Raw genomic sequence first — 22576 nt, forward strand, 5'->3', positions numbered from 1 at the left:
AATTGTTAATAAATTATCAATAACATAATGATTTTACCATCTCATTGCTAGAATTTAGCTTTGAGTAGTAAATATAAAATAAGTTATTACTTCATTGATGGTCGTAAATCTTAACATTGTTGGTAAATTACAGCAATATATTTGACCAGCAGTGTAGCGTAGCAGGTTAAATGATCTATCCGCCATTATACAGAAAGTGCGAATAGTGTCACAAGTTTACTATGTCCAGAATATTGCTTTTTTGGTAAGGATATCCAGAATATTGTTTCATTTGCAAAAATAGAATCTTAGACACGTCCCGTCAATTTAATTCACGATTCAAGATTTCCTAAATCTTTGCTTCATGTCATTTTAATTGAGTCTTTGCTGATCTAGGATAGTTTACAGAGTTTCCATGAGGACATCTATGAGAGCAGTTGTTTGAATTTATAGGGTCTTATACACCATTTGGAACACTATGGAAACCTCTTGCTTCGAAATTTTTTTGTCAGTGATGGGATGACAGACTTCTCGAGTATATTAGTTGTTTAGATTAAAAGCTTTAAACCATAGGCCAGATAGATTGCCACATCATCTTTGAAAGATTCGTGGGTTGTTACAAACCATGTCACCAGGAAAATAACTACCGTATTGCCACAGTTAATATTTGACATTCAACTTAAGTTTGCAGATACTTTTTGACAAAGGAAAAAACAAAAGAACGGACATATTTTTTGTCACATCCATGAATATTCTGTCTTGTAATACGAGAAACAACCCAAATATTTTTTATGTCAGGATCGAAGCACCAAAAGTTGGCTAGCCATTGTAGGTCTAAATCACGAAATCACAGTGTTGTATTTACGGGGATGATATATTCAACCTCGTGCTATTTACATTCTAGTGAATTTCAGCGGAGCTCCTATGCATCTGATGATGGACATGAACAACAGATCGATGGAATGCATTTTGTGAACAAACTTCATCACAGAGCTCCCTGATGATCTTCGAGAAATCAGGTGCTGACCCCGAAGCATCTTATATTAAGTTGCTCTCGGCATCGGAGTCTGAAGGCAGCCTCAATGCAGAAGCAGAACGATTCCTGGAAAGCATAAGATTTCCTTTGACATCTTTGCTTCCATATTCCTTCAATTGTGCGTCCATGATGATTTTGCATTAGCCATTAATCCACACACTAAATGGTCCGCAATGCTGTTACCAGTTACTGATCTGTAGAACCACACTATCCTCAGTTATCCACAAATATTCCTGGCATGACTTATTGCACCTAGTATGATAAATCCACAAAATAATTGCTTGAATAAGTAGCTAGGACTGAAACTACCTCCTTATCTGCTGCATGATGGATCTTCTCCTGAGCTATTACAAACTATCTTAACCTGATAAACTAGACTACCAAATCCTATATTATACAGCCATACCTACGATAAAAGGAAGATTCCAATTACATCCGAGCACTGACATTAGAAAGAGCACGATTAGTCACTAGAGAAGCAGGTGGAATCAAAACATTTTTACATTATCTCACATCAATATGCTCATCCGTCGTTGTCTTTGACCTAGTTGCCAATAATTGTAAGCATTAGCAGAATACAAAAGTCAAATGTGTAATACCTTAATAATTGCACAGAGCTTAAGGCTAGGTCATCTCACATGAGAGAGAGAGAGAGTAAATAGCAAACATTATCACGCATCTTAAATTTTACAATCGTTATGAAAACTCGTGATGGCTTTATAGGAATGAGAGTTACATATTTTTTAAAAGGTTATGAGTACTACGAACTACCTTGCTTCGTTAAAAAGAAAACAAACAAGACAATTATTTATATGCCGAAAAAAATGAATAGTACATTCGTAGATTGAATAAATGAGACTTCACCAGTTAGATAGGTTGAAAGAAATGCAAAGCAAACATTAATTTCAGTCAGCGACAATTCCCCATAGTTAATGTTATATTCCGTCAAGATTACAATATTTCTCTAGGGAAGTGATGTTGCATGTCTTTTGTGGGAACCGAGAATAGTGCGGAGGCAAATGAGCCACAATATCATGTCCATTAGTAATATGTATTTTATTTGGCACGCGGTGACTGTAGTAAGACGCAAACATTGCATTGTCAATATGAGGTTGTCAAAATGTTAGAACCTGGACATTCTGCGCTTCATGATTGACCTGGAAATGAGGTGTCCCCAGTACTACATGATTGACCGGGAAATGAGGTGTCCCCAGTTGTACAAGTAGAGAGTGCTGGTCTGGGAAAAAAAGCTTCAGCACACATAATTAGACAGCCAAATAACTTGAATGTTAGAACATCAATGCCACTTTCAGGACGGGGAAAAAAACATCATGCATCAATATCGACATCTGCCATTTCACATATGAAGGTGAACAATAGAACAGCCCTTTCTCTCCATGAGGGTTGAAGGTCTAGCGTTATTCTCTGTCAAGATCACATCCATAATTTTCCCAACACTAAACCTCCACCCCAGGAAAAGGTGTTAATAATACGGAATAGTGGGATTGAGGGCGAATTTACAATTGAGGCGCATTTAGATGCTTCCACAAGAAGCACTTGGATCTTGGTGGGCTGAGTTACACCCTGCTAATGAAATAAACAAAAAATCCAGGTTCATGGGAAAATGCCCGATCGAACTCCAAAACTTACTGTCATAAATCTTGTGGAAGCATCTAAATGGCTAGCCACAAGGGCATTTAGAAGGAGAAACTAAATCTTATAAAAGGCCACGACACATGGGCATAACGTCACAATCGGCTCAGAACAATTTTCAGCCAGAAAACAGCACTGAAAAACAACTTTTTGATCCTTGAAATGTTAGGACAATATGTGACATCCTGAATTTTATCCATTTGGGATTTATGAAATATTTGGTTTTATGAACGCACTCGTAGTTAGTTCTCGCCCGGAACTGATCATTCCTGGGGATACTACCCATTAGGGAAAGGCTAATTAGGGATGTAAAATTCGTGCGACTAAGGGAAAATTCGATCGTGAATTGATTTTCGACCATAAAATCGCCGAGGTGACATTTTGAGCCACTGTTGGTCGATCCAAGGATAGTTAGGAGTCAGTTCGCCACTGTCATAGTAGTGGATCGCGGGTGATTCCGCTGGACCACGAAACGAATTGACGAACGATCCTGAACCTATACCAAACGATCGTGCTCCTCGGATCTAGCGATTGATCCTCGCGATTTAAATGACAACCGAAATCGTCACGAACCGAATGAACTTGCACGTGACTCGATTTATTATCAGTCACAGGTCGAATATGCGACTTTCCCCAAAAAGCCGCCCGTTAGTTTGAGAAACGCTCGAGTTGCATTTAATAAAATTTAATTATTTAATTGAGCCCAAATTGGACATCGGAAAATTTGGAAGTCACAACGGGACGTTAGGACGGCGTTGTGGTTGGGACGTGCAACTTTGGAATGTCCCGAATCCTTCAGAAAAATTTAATTTCGGCAAGAAAATGGAAAAGTGACCATTTTACCCTTGGGAATTTATGAAGGGCATGTTTTATGAGGGAGGGGCATTTTGGTCATTTTGCCCTAACTTTTTGGTTGGACATTTTTGCCCTTGGAATTTTATGAAATTCCCAAATTGCCCTTGGATATTTTTGGGAAAGATTCGATCTCGGTCGTCAGTTTCAAGATAAGATCGAATCTAGGCCGTCGATTTGGATTGAGAGACAAGGGCAGGATGGTAAATTGCCACTTTTGGTCAAAATTGGACTATTTAAGTCCAAAACCCATTCTCTCTCCTCATTCCCTCTCTCTCTCCCTCACGGCAGCCCCCCCACCGTGAGCTCTCTCTCTCCCCTTGGCCGATCACCGCCGCCGCTGGTCACGCCCGCCGAGCCACCGCCCGTCCGCCGCCGTACCGCACCACCGCCACCACCCCATGCCGCCGTCCCTCTCTTTCTCTCTCTCTCCCGCCCGTGTGGCCGTGGGTCACGGCCAAGGAAGCCGAGGCCGCCGTCGTACGCCGTTCGCGCCACCGCCAAGCCGCACCGCCGTCCCCGCCGATCGCCGCCGCTTTCCGCTCAAGCCGCGTTAGTCTAGAGCTCGGTAAGTCGCGCCCTAAACTTTATTTAGGACGTCGGGTATCGACGGACAATTTTCGGGTGAAATCGGGTTTAATTAGGTGCGGAATTGTACGATTTATGAGTGGAATTGATTAGCGGGCCTTGGGATTAAATTTGGGAAATTTTGGTGGAAATTTTGAGGTCGAAAGCGGGCTGTGGATGGCTGATTTGAGTGCTGTGATGCTCGGTTCGGTACACAAATTGGATATTTAGAACCGGCGAATAATTGGGGGAAAATGTCGTTGTAACAGCCCGAATTTCGATGTAAGTCCGGGATCAATAAAACGGATATTGATTCGCATTTCATTTTAGTAAGTCTCGCCCAGAGCTGATCACTCTCGGGATACTAACCAATGGGGTATGGCTAACTAGAAAGCGGTACGTGGATCGGGGACCCTATCGTGAAACGGATACCGATCGCGAGAGATGCTGAGGGAATATTTTGAACCGATGTGGGCCGATCTTAGGAAAGGTAACGGATTTGGTTTGGCCAAGGCCAACGTTGTACACTCGGATCGCAGGTGATTCTGCATGACCGAAAAGTGCACGTGGCCAATCAGTCCTGAACCTAAACCTAAACCGAACGATCGTAGCCTCTGGGGCTAGTGATAATTTCTCATTCTCTCAATGATAGAGACCATTACGATACGGGTAGCCCTAGGTCGATACGCGTAATCTCTAAACAGCCGCCCGTTAGTGAGAGACCCTGAAGTTGAAAGTTTAGCGAGTTTTGTTCACAGAATTGGGCCCGGATTTCGGTATCGATTTTCGAAGGCTTAAGAGACTATTTTTGGGAATCCGACGTCATATTACGCTGGCCACATACATGTGGAGTTAGTACGAGTAAAAATTGGAATTTCGATCCGGGGGTGAAAAATTACGATTTTGCCCCCGGGATGCCAGCGTCGCTTTTCGAGGCCAAATGAGGTTATTTTTCGTGGCCGACGCCATTTTTGGGTGACCACGCATACCAGGAGTCGTTTTGGCCAAAAATTGGAATTTTGACAAAAATTGGAAAAATAATATTATTTTATTCCCGAAACTTTGACGTGGATTTTCGAGGGCTTGCGCGATGAATTTCGCGATTCCGACGCCATATTATGTTGGCCACGCACAAATGGAACACGTATGTGCGAAAATTGAAATTTCGGTTCGGGATCGGAAAATTACGAAAATGCCCCTAGGCCATTTTTGGACAATTCCGAATTTAGAAAATTTTTGGGGTTCTAACCAAGGTGAGTTAACTTAATTCAGGTCTGGTCAGCCCTTGGTTAGGGACAAATGACCATTTTAACCCTAAATTATTGGATATGGATTAATCTTGGCCATTGGATCAAGGGCAAAATTGTCCAAATGGCCAAGATTTTGACACTTGGACTCCACTTAGACCATCTTTGACCTATTTGACCAGACCCTCTCTCTCTCCTCTCAGCCTATTCGGTCATTTCCCTCGTGCAATTTCTTCTTCTTCTCCGTTTCTTGTTCTCGTTAGCCTGTTTCGCATTTTTTCGGCACTTGTTCACGCCGAACAAGACTGGTCGGAGCCGCCGGCCGCCCACCACCGCCGCCACAAAGACTTCTTGGACCTCCTCTCACCTGTTCACCCACCACAGCCCCGGTTTCACCCGTAACAGCCTTCTCTCTCTTTTTCTCTCTTCCCGTCTCGCAACAAGATCGCCGGAGCTTCACGGAGCTTCGCCGGAGCTCCGATCGCTGTTCCGACGACACCTACTGCCAAAGACGTCCATACGTCGCCGCCCAGTACCGTCCGTACAGTGTCCGTACGGGTACTGTTCACGCGCCGTACGGATCACTGTTCGCGCCGGACCGTATGGACGCGCGGCTGTCACCGGCACCTCGTCGGCCACCGTCCCAGCCTGTCCGTACAGTGTCCGTATGAAAAGTACTGTTCACTGCGTCCGTACGGGGTCACTGTTCACCGTCCGTACACCGCGCTGCCGTCCGTCAGGAATTTCGCCGCCGGTTTCACTTTTCACCAGTGATCGGCCGCCGTTCCCCGACGTCGTGACTTTGGATTAGGTGAGTAAAATTCCTAAACCCGGATTAGGACTGATAATGCGTTTTTCTGGACTAATTTAGGTATTATCGGTGCATTTGACTGGCTTAGATAGTATCAGTGTGTATTTCAGATTGGGTTAAGGACTGATTGGTAGAAATTATTATCGGGAAAATTTAGTGGAATAATGAGAATTATTTGGGGAGGTTAATTGGATTAAATAATCAATTTAGAAGCCCATTGGAAATTATCGGGTGTGTCCGGGTCGATTGATTGTATATAGTTCGTGCTTATTGGTGATTGATTGCGTACTACCATGTCGCATGTTGTGTGGCGGATTTTTGTGGAGTGCGATTGGACAATGTTGGTTTGCAACTAATTATTGAATTGTAAATCGCACGTTGGGCCACACGGTATTAATTGGGCCAATTGAGCACGTGTGGTGATATTGAGTGTTTGAATTTAATTGGCGCTCATGGTGCATTGCATTGCATAACATGGACACGCATTTTGTATGCCGAGAGTGAGGCATGTGATGAAATTGTGCGAGAATGCGTGTCTGCCATGAGCATGTGATCACCTAAAATACCCTGAAGCGTTATACGCTGGGTTCAGATAATAATGAGTTGTGTGATCACCTACGGACCTTCGGGTCGATACCGTCCTCATGCACTTTGAAGCAGGACGATGCCCGGTACGTCCGGAAGGCGACCATCCTCATGCACTTTGAAGCAGGCTCTGGTTCGCAAGGAGAACAGTGTTGCGCCTCATGCACTTTGAAGCAGGCTAGAGACAATGGGCCAGATCGGTTGCTGCGCCTCATGCACTTTGAAGCAGGCTAGACGCACCAGGCCGTGAAAAATTGATGACTCGAGTCGTAATTAATAATAATTAATTTGGGCAAGTGTGCCAGTGTGGGCCAGTGGGCCAAAGAAATGTGCATGACATGTCAATGACATTTGCATGCATAAACATGCATTGAATAGCATGCGAGTGTGTGAGACTCGGTGCATGAGCATGTGTTTGGCGTACGTGTGACTATGTGTGCCACGTATGTGCCATGATTGTTATATATTGATTTGTCTAACCTACAGGGTCAGAGAATTGTATGATTATGGTTGTGTTATGATTTTAAATGTTTGTTTCCGGTCAGGAGATTGCATGCTAGCCTAGCCTAGGTTTAGGGGTTGAACTCACTGAGATTCGTCTCACGGTTGTGTAAACCGAAACTTTTCAGACCCCCAGCAGTAGGATGCCGAGGTCACCACCTCTTTTTGGGAATACTGCATTTTATCCGGCAATCGTCGAGCATGCACCCCGGTGGGGACGGAGCAGAACGGAGAAGTGGCTGTTTGGGTTATTCCCAGCTGTTGGTGTTTCCTTTTTGGTTGTAGTGAACACTGTAAAAAGAGTTTTAAAATAGTAATATAAGTATGTACATATTTTCTGCGTTGATCGTTGTTTATTGGATGGCTATCCTTGGCTCATATTGTAGTTGTCTGGGTTTGTTTATTTTATGCTTCCGCTTGTGTTTGATCTCTGTATGGGTGTGGGTCGGCGACGCTTCCTGGGACGTCGCAGTCAAACGACCGAAGGTGGGATGCTCGCGCTTCGTGGGGAACGGGGCGTGACATCCCCTGTTCGAATTGGTATCAGAGCAAGGTTAGCTCGATTCCTTTGGTCGAGGTTTGGAGTGATAAGGAGGGATGAGACCCTGGGTAGCCAGTAGGGTGACCTCGTGTGCTACATGCATCTCCTGACAGCTTGTGATTGCGATGAATTGTGATTGTGTGATCCGTAAGTGCAGGTGCGGCAGGACCTGAGGTGAGTATGTGAATCCCTTGGGTGCTGAGTTGGCTAGTTTTTATTAAGCCGCATGCTGACTGCTTGATTGTTGTTTAATACCTGCCTAGGACTTAGACTGGGATAGATTGAATTAAGTCTTTAATTCCTTTGTGGAATTATAGCAGGTAGTCATAGAATTGAGTAGCCAAGATGAGTAGCGAGGGGAGAGGTATAGGAAGAGTCCCCAGAAGAGGTGCAGGAAGAGGGACCAGAGGTGGAGGTTGTACTCGAGTTAGAGCAGTGGAAAACCTTGGAGTTAATGTGGGAGCTGCAGTAGACCCCCAAGTTGATGTTAGACCGGTGGAAGATCCACGTATGGAAGGAGTTCTGCGAGTATTAGAAAGGATTGGGAACGTGCTGGATAGGCAGACTCAAGGGCGAGATAATGTAGCCGCTGCTGCGGTAGATGAGAATCAAGCTAACGCCTGGACAGGCTCAGCCAGCCGGGGTTAGACAAATGCCCCAGTTAGTAGAACAGTTTATGAAATTGAAGACGCCCAAATTTCATGGTCGTGGTGACCCCGAGGCTGCGCCAAGATGGATTGAGGAACTGGAGAAAACTTTCAAAGTTCTGGGGTGCACCGATGAGGAGAAGGTGACATTGGCGGTTTACCAGCTTCAAAAGGGTGCTAATGATTGGTGGAATGCCGTGGAGAATAGAGTATTTCCAGTAGGAACGGGCCCGACTTGGGCTGTGTTTCTGGAAAATTTCTACGAAAAATATTTCTCGGAGAATGCGCAAGAGAAGAAGTTGATGGAATTTATGCGCTTGCGCTAGGGACAAATGACTGTTGACCAATATGAAGCGGAATTTGCAAGATTGGCTAAGTTTGCACCGACTATGGTGGAGAATCCGAGGGATAGAGCGCGAAGATTCCGAGATGGATTGAAGCCGGATCTTCGGAGCCTGATTTTGTCCCATGACATCAAAGATTACGGGGAGATGCATAGACGGGCGCAGATCATGGAACGAGATCAGCAGGAAAGGGCAACCGCTTCAGGATCGCGGTTTGCTCAAAATCGAGATAATCGCCATTTGGGGAAGAGGCCTATGACTGGAAATAGGCGATTTGTCCCGCCAGCCAGACGGAACATTGGGAAACCGAGTCCCCAGTTGGGTAGATATGGGGCGTGTTTTAAGTGCGGGAGTATGGAGCATCAGATTCACACTTGCCCACAGATGCAACCATCAGGACCGTCCAGAGTGCCGCCACCACAAGCTGGAAATCAAGCCGGACCTCCCCCACCGGCTAATCAAGGACGACCGCCAGCTCAAGGAAGGATTTATGCAATGGCGCGCAAGGAAGCTGAGAATGCGCCGGGCGTGGTCACAGGTACGATTTCTTTGTGTGATCATGCCGCGTATGCATTGTTTGATCCGGGGGCAACCCATTCGTTCGTTTCAGAGCAATTTATTGAGTTGGTTGGTATGAAACCAGTGCTGCTTGAGCATGTGCTTTGCGTGTCGACACCTGTGAATGATAGGTTGCTAGTTTCTTTTGGATGTCCTAACTGTAAGATAATTATTGGAGGTAAAGAAGAGAGTATCGACTTGGCAGTAATAGCCATGTTCGATTTTGATGTGATTATTGGAATGGATTGGTTAGTCCGACAGAAAGCTATAGTGGATTGCAGCGATAGGATGATCCAATTTAATCCGGATGGACGCCCTAGTTTTGTATTTCAGGGAAACCGAGGAGGAACCTCGATCCCTTGGATTTCCTCGCTCGAGGTGAGTAAGCTGTTGGACGAGGGGTGTGAAGGATATTTGGTGAATGTTGTGGATCCAACAGTTGTTGAACCTAAGTTGGAAGATATACCCGTAGTAAGCAATTTTCCCGATGTGTTTCCTGAGGAATTGTCGGGTTTACCGCCTGAGCGAGAGGTAGAGTTTGTGATTGAATTGGCGCCAGGAACAGAGCCAATTTCGAAAGCGCCATATAGGATGTCCTTATCATAATTGAAAGAATTAAAGGTCCAGATACAGGAATTACTGGACAAAGGTTTTATTCGCCCTAGTGCGTCGCCATGGGGAGCGCCAGTCCTGTTTGTCAAGAAGAAAGATGGAAACTCTGAGATTGTGTATAGATTATCGGCAGTTGAATCAAGTGACAGTGAAGAATAAGTACCCACTGCCGAGGATTGATGACCTGTTTGATCAGTTGCAAGGAGCCTCAGTGTTTTCTAAGATAGATTTGAGGACCGGGTACCATCAGCTAAGGATCAGAAATGAGGACATTCCCAAGACTGCTTTCAGGACTCGGTATGGGCATTATGAATTTACGGTCATGCCCTTTGGATTAACGAATGCCCTAGCCACTTTCATGGATTTGATGAATCGTGTGTTCAAGGAATTCCTGGATCAGTTTGTGATAGTTTTCATTGACGATATACTAGTGTACTCCAAGAGCCTTGAGGATCATGAGATACACTTGACTGAAGTGCTGCGGACCTTGAGAGAACATGCGTTGTATACTAAGTTCAGCAAGTGTGAGTTCTGGCTCAGCAGAGTAGGATTTCTTGGACATATCGTTTCTGGGGATGGGATTTCTGTGGATCCAGCTAAGATTGAAGCAGTTACCAAGTGCCCTAGACCGACATCAGTAACCGAAATCCGAAGTTTTCTAGGATTGGCTGGTTATTACAGGCGATTCGTAGAAGGATTTTCGTCAATAGCCATGCCAATGACAAGACTGCTTAAGAAGGAGGTGAAGTTTGAATGGGATGACAAGTGTGAAAGGAGTTTTCAGGAATTGAAACACCGGTTAACGACTGCTCCTGTATTGACCATTCCGTCGGGCCCAGGAGGATTTGAGATTTATAGCGATGCTTCGCTAAGAGGATTGGGCTGTGTGTTGATGCAGCATGGAAAAGTGGTAGCATATGCGTCGCGTCAGTTGAGACCGCATGAGATGAATTACCCGACGCATGACTTGGAATTAGCCGCTATAGTGTTTGCACTTAAGATCTGGAGGCACTATTTATGTGGGGAGAAGTTCCAGATTTATACTGATCACCAAAGCCTCAAGTACCTATTTTCGCAGAAAGAATTGAACATGAGGCAGCGCCGATGGATGGAGCTTCTAAAGGATTATGATTGCGACATCCTGTATCATCCTGGAAAAGCCAATCGAGTGGTAGATGCTCTGAGTCGAAAGTCTAGTTTGGCGCATCTAATGGTCAAGGAGTGGACCTTATTGGAAAGACTCAGGGATTCAGAGTTTAAGCTGGAGATGAGTCACGTATCGAATTTACTAGCCGCCTTAAGGATTGAGCCAGAGATTCAGATCAAGATTAAGGAACTACAGTCTACGGACCCAGAAATCCAAAAGATTATTGAGATGGATGCAGCTAAGAGGAAACCGGACTTTCAAGTGTCCGAGGATGGAGTTCTGAAGTTTAGAGGGCGACTCTGTGTACCAGATGATGTAAAGCTAAAGGAAGAAATCTTGTCGGAGGCTCATAGGAGCAACTACAGTATCCACCCGGGAAGTACGAAGATGTATCAGAATTTGAGACAACATTATTGGTGGAATGGGATGAAGGTGGATGTAGCCAGGCATGTGGCTAAGTGCTTGACGTGCCAACAAGTGAAGGCACAGTACTGTAAGCCTGGAGGATTATCGAGACCGTTAGAAATCCCAGAGTGGAAATGGGAACACATCACTATGGATTTCGTAACGGGATTACCAAGAAGCCAGCGAGGACACGATTCTATATGAGTAATAGTGGATAGACTGACAAAATCAGCGCACTTTCTGGCTGTACGAAAGGACTTTGAGTTGGAAAGATACGCAGACCTGTATGTGAGGCAGATCGTGAGGTTGCATGGAGTACCGGTGACGATTACTTCGGATCGTGACCCGAGATTTACGGCGAACTTCTGGAAAAGTTTACAAGCGGCCTTAGGAACGAAGTTACAATTCAGCACGGCATACCATCCACAGACCGATGGCTAGTTTGAAAAAACCATTCAAACCCTAGAGGACATGCTAAGAGCTTGTGTGATAGATTTCCAAGGCAAATGGGAGGAACAGTTACACTTGGTGGAGTTTGCTTATAACAATAGCTATCAGCAAAGCATTCAGATGGCACCGTTTGAAGCTTTATATGGTAGGGCGTGCAGGACGCCAGTGTGTTGGGATGAAGTGGGTGAACGAAGTATTACAGGTCCAGAGTTGATACAGCAGACCGTTGAGGCAGTTGAGGTCATTTGAGACAGACTCAGAACAGCGCAGAGTCGCCAGAAAAGTTATGCCGACAGAAGACGACGACCCTTGGAGTTCCAGGTGGGAGATCACGTATTTCTCAGGGTGTCGCCAATGAAGGGACTATCTAGATTCGGCAAGAAGGGAAAACTGAGTCCTAGGTATATCGGGCCATTTGAGATTTTGGAAAAGATTGGGGAGATGGCCTATCGACTTGCCTTACCGCCCAATTTGTCCCAAGTACACAATGTTTTCCACGTGTCGATGTTAAGAAAGTATGAACCAGACCTGACTCATGTTTTGAGGTACGAGGAGATAGAAATGGATGATAAAGTGTCGTACGTGGAAAGGCCAGTCAGGATCGAGGATAGAAAAGAGCGTGTGCTGAGGAACAAGACGATCCCGATGGTCAAAGTTGTCTGAGAACACCATGGAACAGAAGGTGCCACGTGGGAAAGCGAAGAAGCTATGAGACGTCAACACCCCCAGCTATTTAAGTAGCTAAGGATAGATCGCAAATTTCGAGGACGAAATTTTTGTAAGGGGGGAAGAATTGTAACAGCCCGAATTTCGATGTAAGTCCGGGATCAATAAAACGGATATTAATTCGCATTTCAGTTTAGTAAGTCTCGCCCAGAGCTGATCACTCTCGGGATACTAACCAATGGGGTATGGCTAACTAGAAAGCGGTACGTGGACCGGGGACCCTATCGTGAAACGGATACCGATCGCGAGAGATGCTGAGGGAATATTTTGAACCGATGTGGGCCGATCTTAGGAAAGGTAACGGATTTGGTTTGGCCAAGGCCAACGTTGTACACTCGGATCGCAGGTGATTCTGCATGACCGAAAAGTGCACGTGGCCAATCAGTCCTGAACCTAAACCTAAACCGAACGATTGTAGCCTCTGGGGCTAGTGATAATTTCTCATTCTCTCAATGATCGAGACCATTACGATACAGGTAGCCCTAGGTCGATACGCGTAATCTCTAAACAGCCGTCCGTTAGTGAGAGACCCTGAAGTTGAAAGTTTAGCGAGTTTTGTTCACAGAATTGGGCCCGGATTTCGGTATCTATTTTCGAAGGCTTAAGAGACTATTTTTGGGAATCCGACGTCATATTACGCTGGCCACACACATGTGGAGTTAGTACGAGTAAAAATTGGAATTTCGATCCGGGGGTGAAAAATTACGATTTTGCCCCCGGGATGCCAGCGTCGCTTTTCGAGGCCAAATGAGGTTATTTTTCGTGGCCGATGCCATTTTTGGGTGGCCACGCATACCAGGAGTCGTTTTGGCCAAAAATTGGAATTTCGACAAAAATTGGAAAAATAATATTATTTTATTCCCGAAACTTTGACGTGGATTTTCGAGGGCTTGCGCGATGAATTTCGCGATTCCGATGCCATATTATGTTGGCCACGCACAAATGGAACACGTATGTGCGAAAATTGAAATTTCGGTTCGGGATCGGAAAATTACGAAAATGCCCCTAGGCCATTTTTGGACAATTCCGAATTTAGAAAATTTTTGGGGTTCTAACCAAGGTGAGTTAACTTAATTCAGGTCTGGTCAGCCCTTGGTTAGGGACAAATGACCATTTTAACCCTAAATTATTGGATATGGATTAATCTTGGCTATTGGATCAAGGGCAAAATTGTCCAAATGGCCAAGATTTTGACACTTGGACTCCACTTAGACCATCTTTGACCTATTTGACCAGACCCTCTCTCTCTCCTCTCAGCCTATTCGGTCATTTCCCCCCGTGCAATTTCTTCTTCTTCTCCGTTTCTTGTTCCGTAGCCCGTTCTCGCATTTTTTGGCACCGTTCACGCCGAACAAGTACTCGCCGGAGCCGCCGGCCGCCCACCGCCCGTCGCCACAAAGACCCTTGGACCTCCCTCTCACCTGTTCACCCACCACACCCCGGTTTCACCCGTAACAGCCTTCTCTCTCTTTTTCTCTCTTCCCGTTCGCAAACAAGCACTCGCGGAGCTTCACGAGCTCCGATCGCTGTTCCGATGACACCACGCCCGCCCAAAGACATCCATACGTCGCCGCCCAAGCACCGTCCGTACAAAGGTCCGTACGGGCACTGTTCACGCGCCGTACGGATCATCCTGTTCGCGCCGGACCGCACGGACGCGCTGGCCGCCACGCACTCGCCGGCCACTGCCCCACTGCCTCTTACAAACCCGCACGGAAAGTACTGTTTCACTGCGCGCAAGACGGTCACTGTTCACCACCGTCCGTACACCGCGCTGCCGTCCGCCGGGAATTCCACCGCCGATTTCACTGTTCACCAGTGATCGGCTGCCGTTCCCCGACGTCGTGACTTTGGATTAGGTGACTAAAATTCCTAAACCCGAATTAGGACTGCTAGTGCATTTTTCTGGACTGGTTTAGGTATTATCGGTGCATTTTAGACTGGCTTTGATAGTATCAGTGTGTATTTCAGATTGAGTTAAGGACTGATTGGTAGAAATTATTATCGGGAAAATTTAGTGGAATAATGAGAATTATTTGGGGAGGTTAATTGGATTAAATAACCAATTTAGAAGCCCATTGGAAATTATCGGGTGTGTCCGGGTCGATTGATTGTATATAGTTTGTGCTTATTGGTGATTGATTGCGTACTACCATGTCGCATGTTGTGTGGCGGATTTTTGTGGAGTGCGATTGGACAATGTTGGTTTGCAACTAATTATTGAATTGTAAATCGCACGTTGGGCCACACGGTATTAATTGGGCCAATTGAGCACGTGTGGTGATATTGAGTGTTTGAATTTAATTGGCGCTCATGGTGCATTGCATTGCATAACATGGACACGCATTGTGTATGCTGAGAGTGAGGCATGTGATGAAATTGTGCGAGAATGCGTGTCTGCCATGAGCATGTGATCACCTAAAATACCCTGAAGCGTTATACGCTGGGTTCAGATAATAATGAGTTGTGTGATCACCTACGGATCTTCGGGTCGATACCGTCCTCATGTACTTTGAAGCAGGACGATGCCCGGTACGTCCGGAAGGCGACCATCCTCATGCACTTTAAAGCAGGCTCTGGTTCGCAAGGAGAACAGTGTTGCGCCTCATGCACTTTGAAGCAGGCTAGAGACAATGGGCCAGATCGGTTGCTGCGCCTCATGCACTTTGAAGCAGGTTAGACGCACCGGGCCGTGAAAAATTGATGACTCGAGTCGTAATTAATAATAATTAATTTGGGCAAGTGTGCCAGTGTGGGCCAGTGGGCCAAAGAAATGTGCATGACATGTCAATGACATTTGCATGCATAAACATGCATTGAATAGCATGCGAGTGTGTGAGACTCGGTGCATGAGCATGTGTTTGGCGTACGTGTGACTGTGTGTGCCACGTATGTGCCATGATTGTTATATATTGATCTGTCTAACCTGCAGGGTCAGAGAATTGTATGATTATGGTTGTGTTATGATTTTAAATGTTTGTTTCCGGTCAGGAGATTGCATGCTAGCCTAGCCTAGGTTTAGGGGTTGAACTCACTGAGATTCGTCTCACGGTTGTGTAAACCAAAACTTTTCAGACCCCCAGCAGTAGGATGCCGAGGTCACCACCTCTTTTTGGGAATACCGCATTTCATCCGGCAATCGTCGAGCATGCACCCCGGTGGGGACGGAGCAGAACGGAGAAGTGGCTGTTTGGGTTATTCCCAGCTGTTGGTGTTTCCTTTTTGGTTGTAGTGAACACTGTAAACAGAGTTTTAAAATAGTAATATAAGTATGTATATATTTTCTGCGTTGATCGTTGTTTATTGGATGGCTATCCTTGGCTCATATTGTAGTTGTCTGGGTTTGTTTATTTTATGCTTCCGCTTGTGTTTGATCTCTATATGGGTGTGGGTCGGCGACGCTTCCTGGGACGTCGCAGTCAAATGACCGAAGGTGGGATGCTCGCGCTTCGTGGGGTACGGGGCGTGACAGTCGTGAAGAGCCGGAACTGATTTGACGTAGTTTGGATATGGAAAAATGTCAATTTGTATGTTGATTGTGTGTTTGTACTGTGGTTGAATTGTGGTGGTGAAATTGGGTGCATTAGTGTGGAATTGATTGATTGAAATATGCTTTGCTATGTGCACGCTCGGGCCAAATTGAATTACCTGTCAATTGGCCATATTGCATGCTTATTGGGCATGAAATTATGTTTGAATTGAGATGTGCACGGGCCACATGTGATTGGCCAAATTATTGGCAAGCGAGTGTTAAGTGTGTGAATGAACGAGAAATTGTGTGTGGTATGGCATGCGTGATCGTGGGAATATTTCCGTCCTGAGGCGGTACGACTACGCGGGACGATTCCCGGTATTACCGGAGGACGGCCAACCTGAGGCGGTACCATTACGCGGGTTGTGTTGTAGGTGGTAGGTGTTGAGCCTGAGGCGGTACTACTATGCAGGCAAGATACATGGCCTGAGGCGGTACCATTATGCGGGCCAAGGAGTGCTGGGAACATGGCCAACCTAAGGCGGTACCATTACGCGGGTTGTGCACTAGGAGAAGGGATGTTGAGCCTGAGGCGGTACCACTACGCGGGCAAGATACATGGCCTGAGGGGGTATCATTACGCGGGCCCTGGAGTGTTGTGATAAGTTGGTCGCAGTGGACCTGAGGCGGTACCATTACGCGGGTCGCTGGCGAGTGGTGTGGAAAAAAATGTGATGAGGCAAGCGGGAATGCGTGAAATGTGATTTGAACATGCATGTGATTGCATATGATGTGATTATGACTAACGTGCAGGTTGCACGCAGGATAGGCCCAGGTAAGAATAAATGTTGTGCCTGCTATGTGATGACAGGGTGTGTGTGTGTGATTGTGTTTTATGATTGTCTGGAGGTATGTGATAGCCTAGGTGGGGTTTAGGGGTGTACTTACTGAGATATAATCTCAGGGTTGTTTCAACCAAATATTTCAGAACCCCGGTAGGAACAATGAATCCTCCGCCGCCGCCACCTGAGCGTTTTGGAGTACCGATGCATACCGAACATGAAGTTTTAGAGTTTTCTATGGCTGACCATATGACCTGGATTAAACACACTACCGTAGTTTTTGTAGACGTAGGATTACCTTTGTGGGAGCCCCATACATACACTGCTTGGTTCTTCCGAGACGAAATAGATGAGTTCGGTCCCGTCCGAGGATTTGACGTTCCTTTTGATTTAGTTGGGGATTGGGACCCGTCTGCTATACCCCCTCCCGACGGCGAGTTGACTAGTGCGGAAACTAGTCTGGCGCAGTCTGGACTGCATCCAACGCCTGCGGCATAGGGATCTTCAGGGGCTGAGCACGAGCCGGAGCCGGAAGAGTCTCTAGCGGGAGACGATCCAATGGACGTAGATCTTGAGCCAATTCCCGAGGAAGAACCAGAGGAAGTTGAACCCGAGGCGGAATCCGAGAATGAGCCCACTGAATCCGCAGAGCCTGAAGAAGAACCGGAGTATATACTCCCGTATGAGCAGTGGATGGACCCCAATTTCGTGCCTGAGGATGATTTCTTTGAGGAGCCAGCTGAGGAGGATCAGGACGAAGTTCCAGCTGAATCGGGTGATATAAACCACCGATCGAGATTGAGGCCGAGCCGGAGTCCTCGGAGGAGCAGACTGTTCAGGGGAGCTCAAATTCAAATGAGGAGGAGTCTGATTCAGAGTGGACGCCGAGTAAGGGGCGTAGGGGCTAGCATAGGGGTTTGATAATAGGTTTTTGAAGAGGTACCATTTTTGAAGATAGGATATCCAGGTCATCGATCCTTTTTGAATATCGGTGGTTTTATAGTACGGTGTGCATATGTATATGGCGGATGTAAATTGTGAATATTGTATAAGTTTGATAGTTAGAAATGAATATGTATATTCTCCCTGATTTCCCCAGTTTTAATTGTCCGGGTATTTTGTGGTTTCCGTTGATCGTTCAAAATCTCTGATCATGTTAAGTGAGGTCGGCGATACCCTGGGATGTCGCATTAATCGACCAGTAGAGGGTGTCGTGCGCTCGATGGGGTTCGGGGCGTGACATCCCGGTTTGAATTGGTATCAGAGCAAGGTCAGCTCGATCTAAACTGGTCGAAGTTGGAGTGATAAGGAACAGAGACCCTGGGGTAGTAATCTATGGTAAACTTTAGTGAGTTATAGGGCGGAACGAGCTACACGTGCCTCCAGATTAATTGTCGTGATTGATTTAGTGAATTGATTGTGGTGATTATTGAAATGCAAGTGCATCTGGACCTGAGGTAAGTGCACAGACCCTATTGATTGTGGTTTTGTACGGTGGTGATTGATTACCTGCGGAGTGAATAATTATGTTAATTCACTGCCTAGGACTAGACCGATCTAGTTGACCTAGGTTACTAATTCATGAGTGGAATTATAGCAGGTAGGAGAGTGATAGGAAGCTGATACAATGAGCAGTGAAGGGAGAGGTGTAGGAAGAGTCCCAAGAAGGGGTGCAGGAAGAGGAACAAGAGGTGGAGGTCGTGCTCGAGCTAGAGCTGTAGAGGACCTCGGGACGGGTGCTAGAGCGATAAACCCTGAAGTTGGTGCTGGAGTTGCAGTGCACCCCAGAGTTGATGTTAGACCTGCCGAGGACCCAAGAATGGAAGCTGTCATGAGGACCTTAGAACAGATCGGTAATCTGATAGGACAGCAGACTCAAGAATGAGCTGCTACGATTGCCCAAGCTGCCGAGGCCGCTGTGGCCGCTGCTGCCAATAATAATAATGGAAATCAAGGGCAAGGGCAAGTGATTGTGAATAGACATATGCATCAATTGGTCGAGTAGTTTATGAAGCTAAAACCGCCTAAGTTTACGGGAAGAGGTGATCTTGAAGCTGCACCTCGATGGGTAGAGGAACTTGAGAAAGCTTTTGAGGTATTAGAGTGCACCGATAATGAGAAAGTAACCCTGGCGGTATACCAGTTATAGGATAATGCGAATGATTGGTGGAAAGCCACCAGAGATAGAATATTTCTCGAAGGTACAGCCCGGACTTGGGCTGCTTTTACCGAGAGTTTTTATGAGAAATATTTCTCGACAAGTGCTAGGGAAAGAAAGCTAGCAGAGTTTATGAGACTCTGCCAAGGCCAAATGACGGTGGATCAATATGAGGCGGAATTTGCGAGATTGTCGAAGTTTGCGCCGAGAATGGTAGAGCATCCCGATGATAAGGCGCGAAGATTTCGGGATGGATTGAAAGCTGACATTCGCAGCCAGTTGCTACTGGTGAATCTGAAGACTTATGAGGAAATATTTGATAGGGCTCAAGTCCTTGAGCGTGATCAGGTAGACAGGGCAGCCGCATCTGGGTCGCGGTGTAACAGCCCGGATTTCGATGTCGATTTTCGAAGGCTTAAGAGACTATTTTTGGAAATCTGACGTCATATCACGCTGGCCACATACATTTGGAGTTAGTCTGAGTAAAAATTGGAATTTCACCCCGGGACCGGAAAAATGACGGTTTTGCCCCTGTGAGCACCGAGGCTGGATTCGGAGGCCGTTTGAGGTTATTTTTTGTGGCCAACGCCATTTTTGGGTGGCCATGCATACCAGGAGTCGTTTTGGACAAAAATTTGAATTTCGACAAAAATTGGAAAAATAATATTATTTTATTCCCGAAACTTTGCAGTCGATTTTCGGGGGCTTAAAAAGTGAATTTCGCGATTCCGACGCCATATTATATTGGCCACGCACATATGGAATGCGTATGTGCGAAAATTGGAATTTTGACCTGGGACTGAAAAATTACCGAAATGCCCTTGGACCCATTTTTGGTAATTCCGAATTTTGGATTTAATTAGGGGACTAACCAAGGTGAGTTAGGGCTAAATCAGGTCTGGTCAGCTTGGGTTAAGGACCAATGACCATTTTACCCCTAAATAATTGGATAAGAAGGAATTATAGCCATTGGATCAAGGGCGAAATTGTCCAATAGCCCTAGATCTTGACACTTGGAATCCACTCACCCATTGTTGACTCACTCGGACCAGACCATTTCTCTCTCTCGTGAGATTCATTCGGTCATTTCCCCAGAAAATCTTCTTCTTCTCTTCCGTTTCTGGTTCTGCAGTTCACGTTCTGCATTTTCTGGTACTGTTCACTCCGGAACAGTACCAGCAGGAGCTGCTGGCCACCTACCACCGCACACCACAGCACCCTTGGACCTTCCTCTCACCTGTTCGGCCATCCACAGTCCCATTTCCAGCCCAAACAGAACAAAACCAGCAGCAAATCGCCTCCGCCGGTGTCGCCGCGGACCTCCGGCTTGCACCCGGAACGCCGCCGTCGATCCTTACCGCGCGTCGGTGATCGACCGCCCGTTCCCGTCGTCCCGAGTCGTTAATAGGCGAGTATAAACCCCTAAACCCTTAATTAGTTTAATTGTGCATTTTTAGGGGTTAATTAGGCCTAATTGAGGGTTAATTAGGTTTAATTGTGCGTGTGATGTTTTGTATGGGTCATTAGGATCTAATGAGATGTTTTAATGGTGGATTAAGGCCCAAAACAGCCCCTGTTCGGTACTGTTGACTGAGTACCGAAATTGTGTATTTTTGTCTAAGTTTTGTACTAATTGAGTTCAATGGTTAATGACTTAGAATTGGACATTTTAGGGGCTAATTAAGCTTATTTGAAGCTTAAGTCAGTGTATTTGGTAGTTGGGTGATTAGGGTATGTGATTAGGCTTTAATGTGATTGTTTAAGTGTGACTAGTGACTAAGGCTTAATCTGCCCTGGTACTGTTCATTAGTACCGAAATTGCACAAATTTGTCTAAGTGTGGCACTAATTGAGTTCAATGATTCAAGACTTGAAATTAGGCAATTCAAGTGTTATTTGGACTTAATTGAGGCCTAATTAAGTGTATTTGGTTGTTGGGTGATTGGAGTTTGAGATTAGAGCCTAATGAGGGTGTTTAATTGTGGTTTAGTGGACAAAATGTGTCCTCCCCTGGTACTGTTCATTGAGTACCGAATTTGTGCAATTTGTCCAAGTTGAGTACTTAGTTGAGTCATTGGTTGATGGCAAGGAATTAGGCATTTTTAGGGGTTATTTAGGACTTATATAAATCCTATCTATTGACCCCGTACCAATGAGAATGAGGACTAAGTCTAATTTGCCAAGGCGGGCCTTAGGCGCATTACATTGAATTGTAATAAATGTGTGGAATCAATGTTGAATGGGTTGGGTGAGAACGGAAATAAATTGATTGTATTGAGGATGAGTTGAATGCGTCTAAATCGAGCATGAGTATGTTTGGTATATTAGTGTGGGAGATCGACCTTGAGTGCCTTGGCTTGTATTCATCTCTCGTGACATTGTGTGGCTGATTTTGTGGAGTGCGATTGGCCAATGATTGGTTTGAAATATGTGTTTGAATTGTGAATCGCACGTTGGGCCACACGGTATTAATTGGGCCAATTGAGCACGTGCTGTGATATTGAGTGATTGGATTTCATTGGCGCTCGTGGTGCATTGCATTGCATAACATGGACACGCATTGTGTATGCCAAGAGTGTGGCATGTGGTGAAATTGTGCGAGAATGCGTGTCTGCCATGAGCATGTGATCACCTAAAATACCCTGAAGCGTTATACGCTGGGTTCAGATAATAATAAATTGTGTGATCACCTAAGGACCTTCGGGTCGATACCGTCTTCATGCACTTTGAAGCAGGACGATGCCCGGTACGTCCGGAAGGCGACCATCCTCATGCACTTTGAAGCAGGCTCTGGTTCGCAAGGAGACAGTGTTGCGCCTCATGCACTTTGAAGCAGGCTAGAGACACTGGGCCAGATCGGTTGCTGCGTCTCATGCACTTTGAAGCAGGCTAGACGCACCGGGCCGTGAAAAATTGATGACTCGAGTCATAATAATAATGAATTGGGCAAGTGTGCCAGTGTGGACTAGTGGGCCGGAGAAATACGCATGACATGTCGATGACATTTGCATGCATGAACATCCATAGACTGGCATACGAAGGTGTGAGAATCAGTGCATGAGCATGTGATTGGCATATGGGTGATCATGCGTGCCACGTATGTGCCGTGATTATTATATGTTGATCTGTCTAACCTGCAGGGTCTGAGAATGGTTTGATTATTGTCGTGTTGTGATTATAAATATTTGTTTTCGGTCAGGAGATTGCATGCTAGCCTAGCCTAGGTTTAGGGGTTGAACTCACTGAGATTCATCTCACGGTTTTGTAAACCGAAACATTTTAAGACCCCCAGCAGTAGGATGCCGAGGTCACCGCCTCTTTTTGGAATACCGCATTTTATCCAGCGGTCGTCGAGCATGCACCCCGGTGGAGACGGAGCAGAGCGGAGAAGTGGCTGTTGGGTTATTTCAAAGCTGATGGTGTTTTCTTTTTGGTTGTAGTGAA

At 45.8% G+C, this 22576-nt stretch overlaps 1 pseudogene; it reads right to left on the bottom strand.

Annotated features, from left to right (window-relative positions):
* Positions 1 to 1017: 1017 nt before the first annotated feature.
* LOC130140555 (uncharacterized) overlaps positions 1018 to 22576 on the bottom strand; it is a 92392-nt pseudogene continuing 70833 nt past the window's right edge.

The sequence above is a fragment of the Syzygium oleosum genome, unplaced genomic scaffold, assembly GCF_021117445.2.
Source record: "Syzygium oleosum isolate NSW1041296 unplaced genomic scaffold, Sole_v2.1 Sole_v2.01, whole genome shotgun sequence".
Classification (NCBI taxonomy): Eukaryota; Viridiplantae; Streptophyta; class Magnoliopsida; order Myrtales; family Myrtaceae; genus Syzygium; species Syzygium oleosum.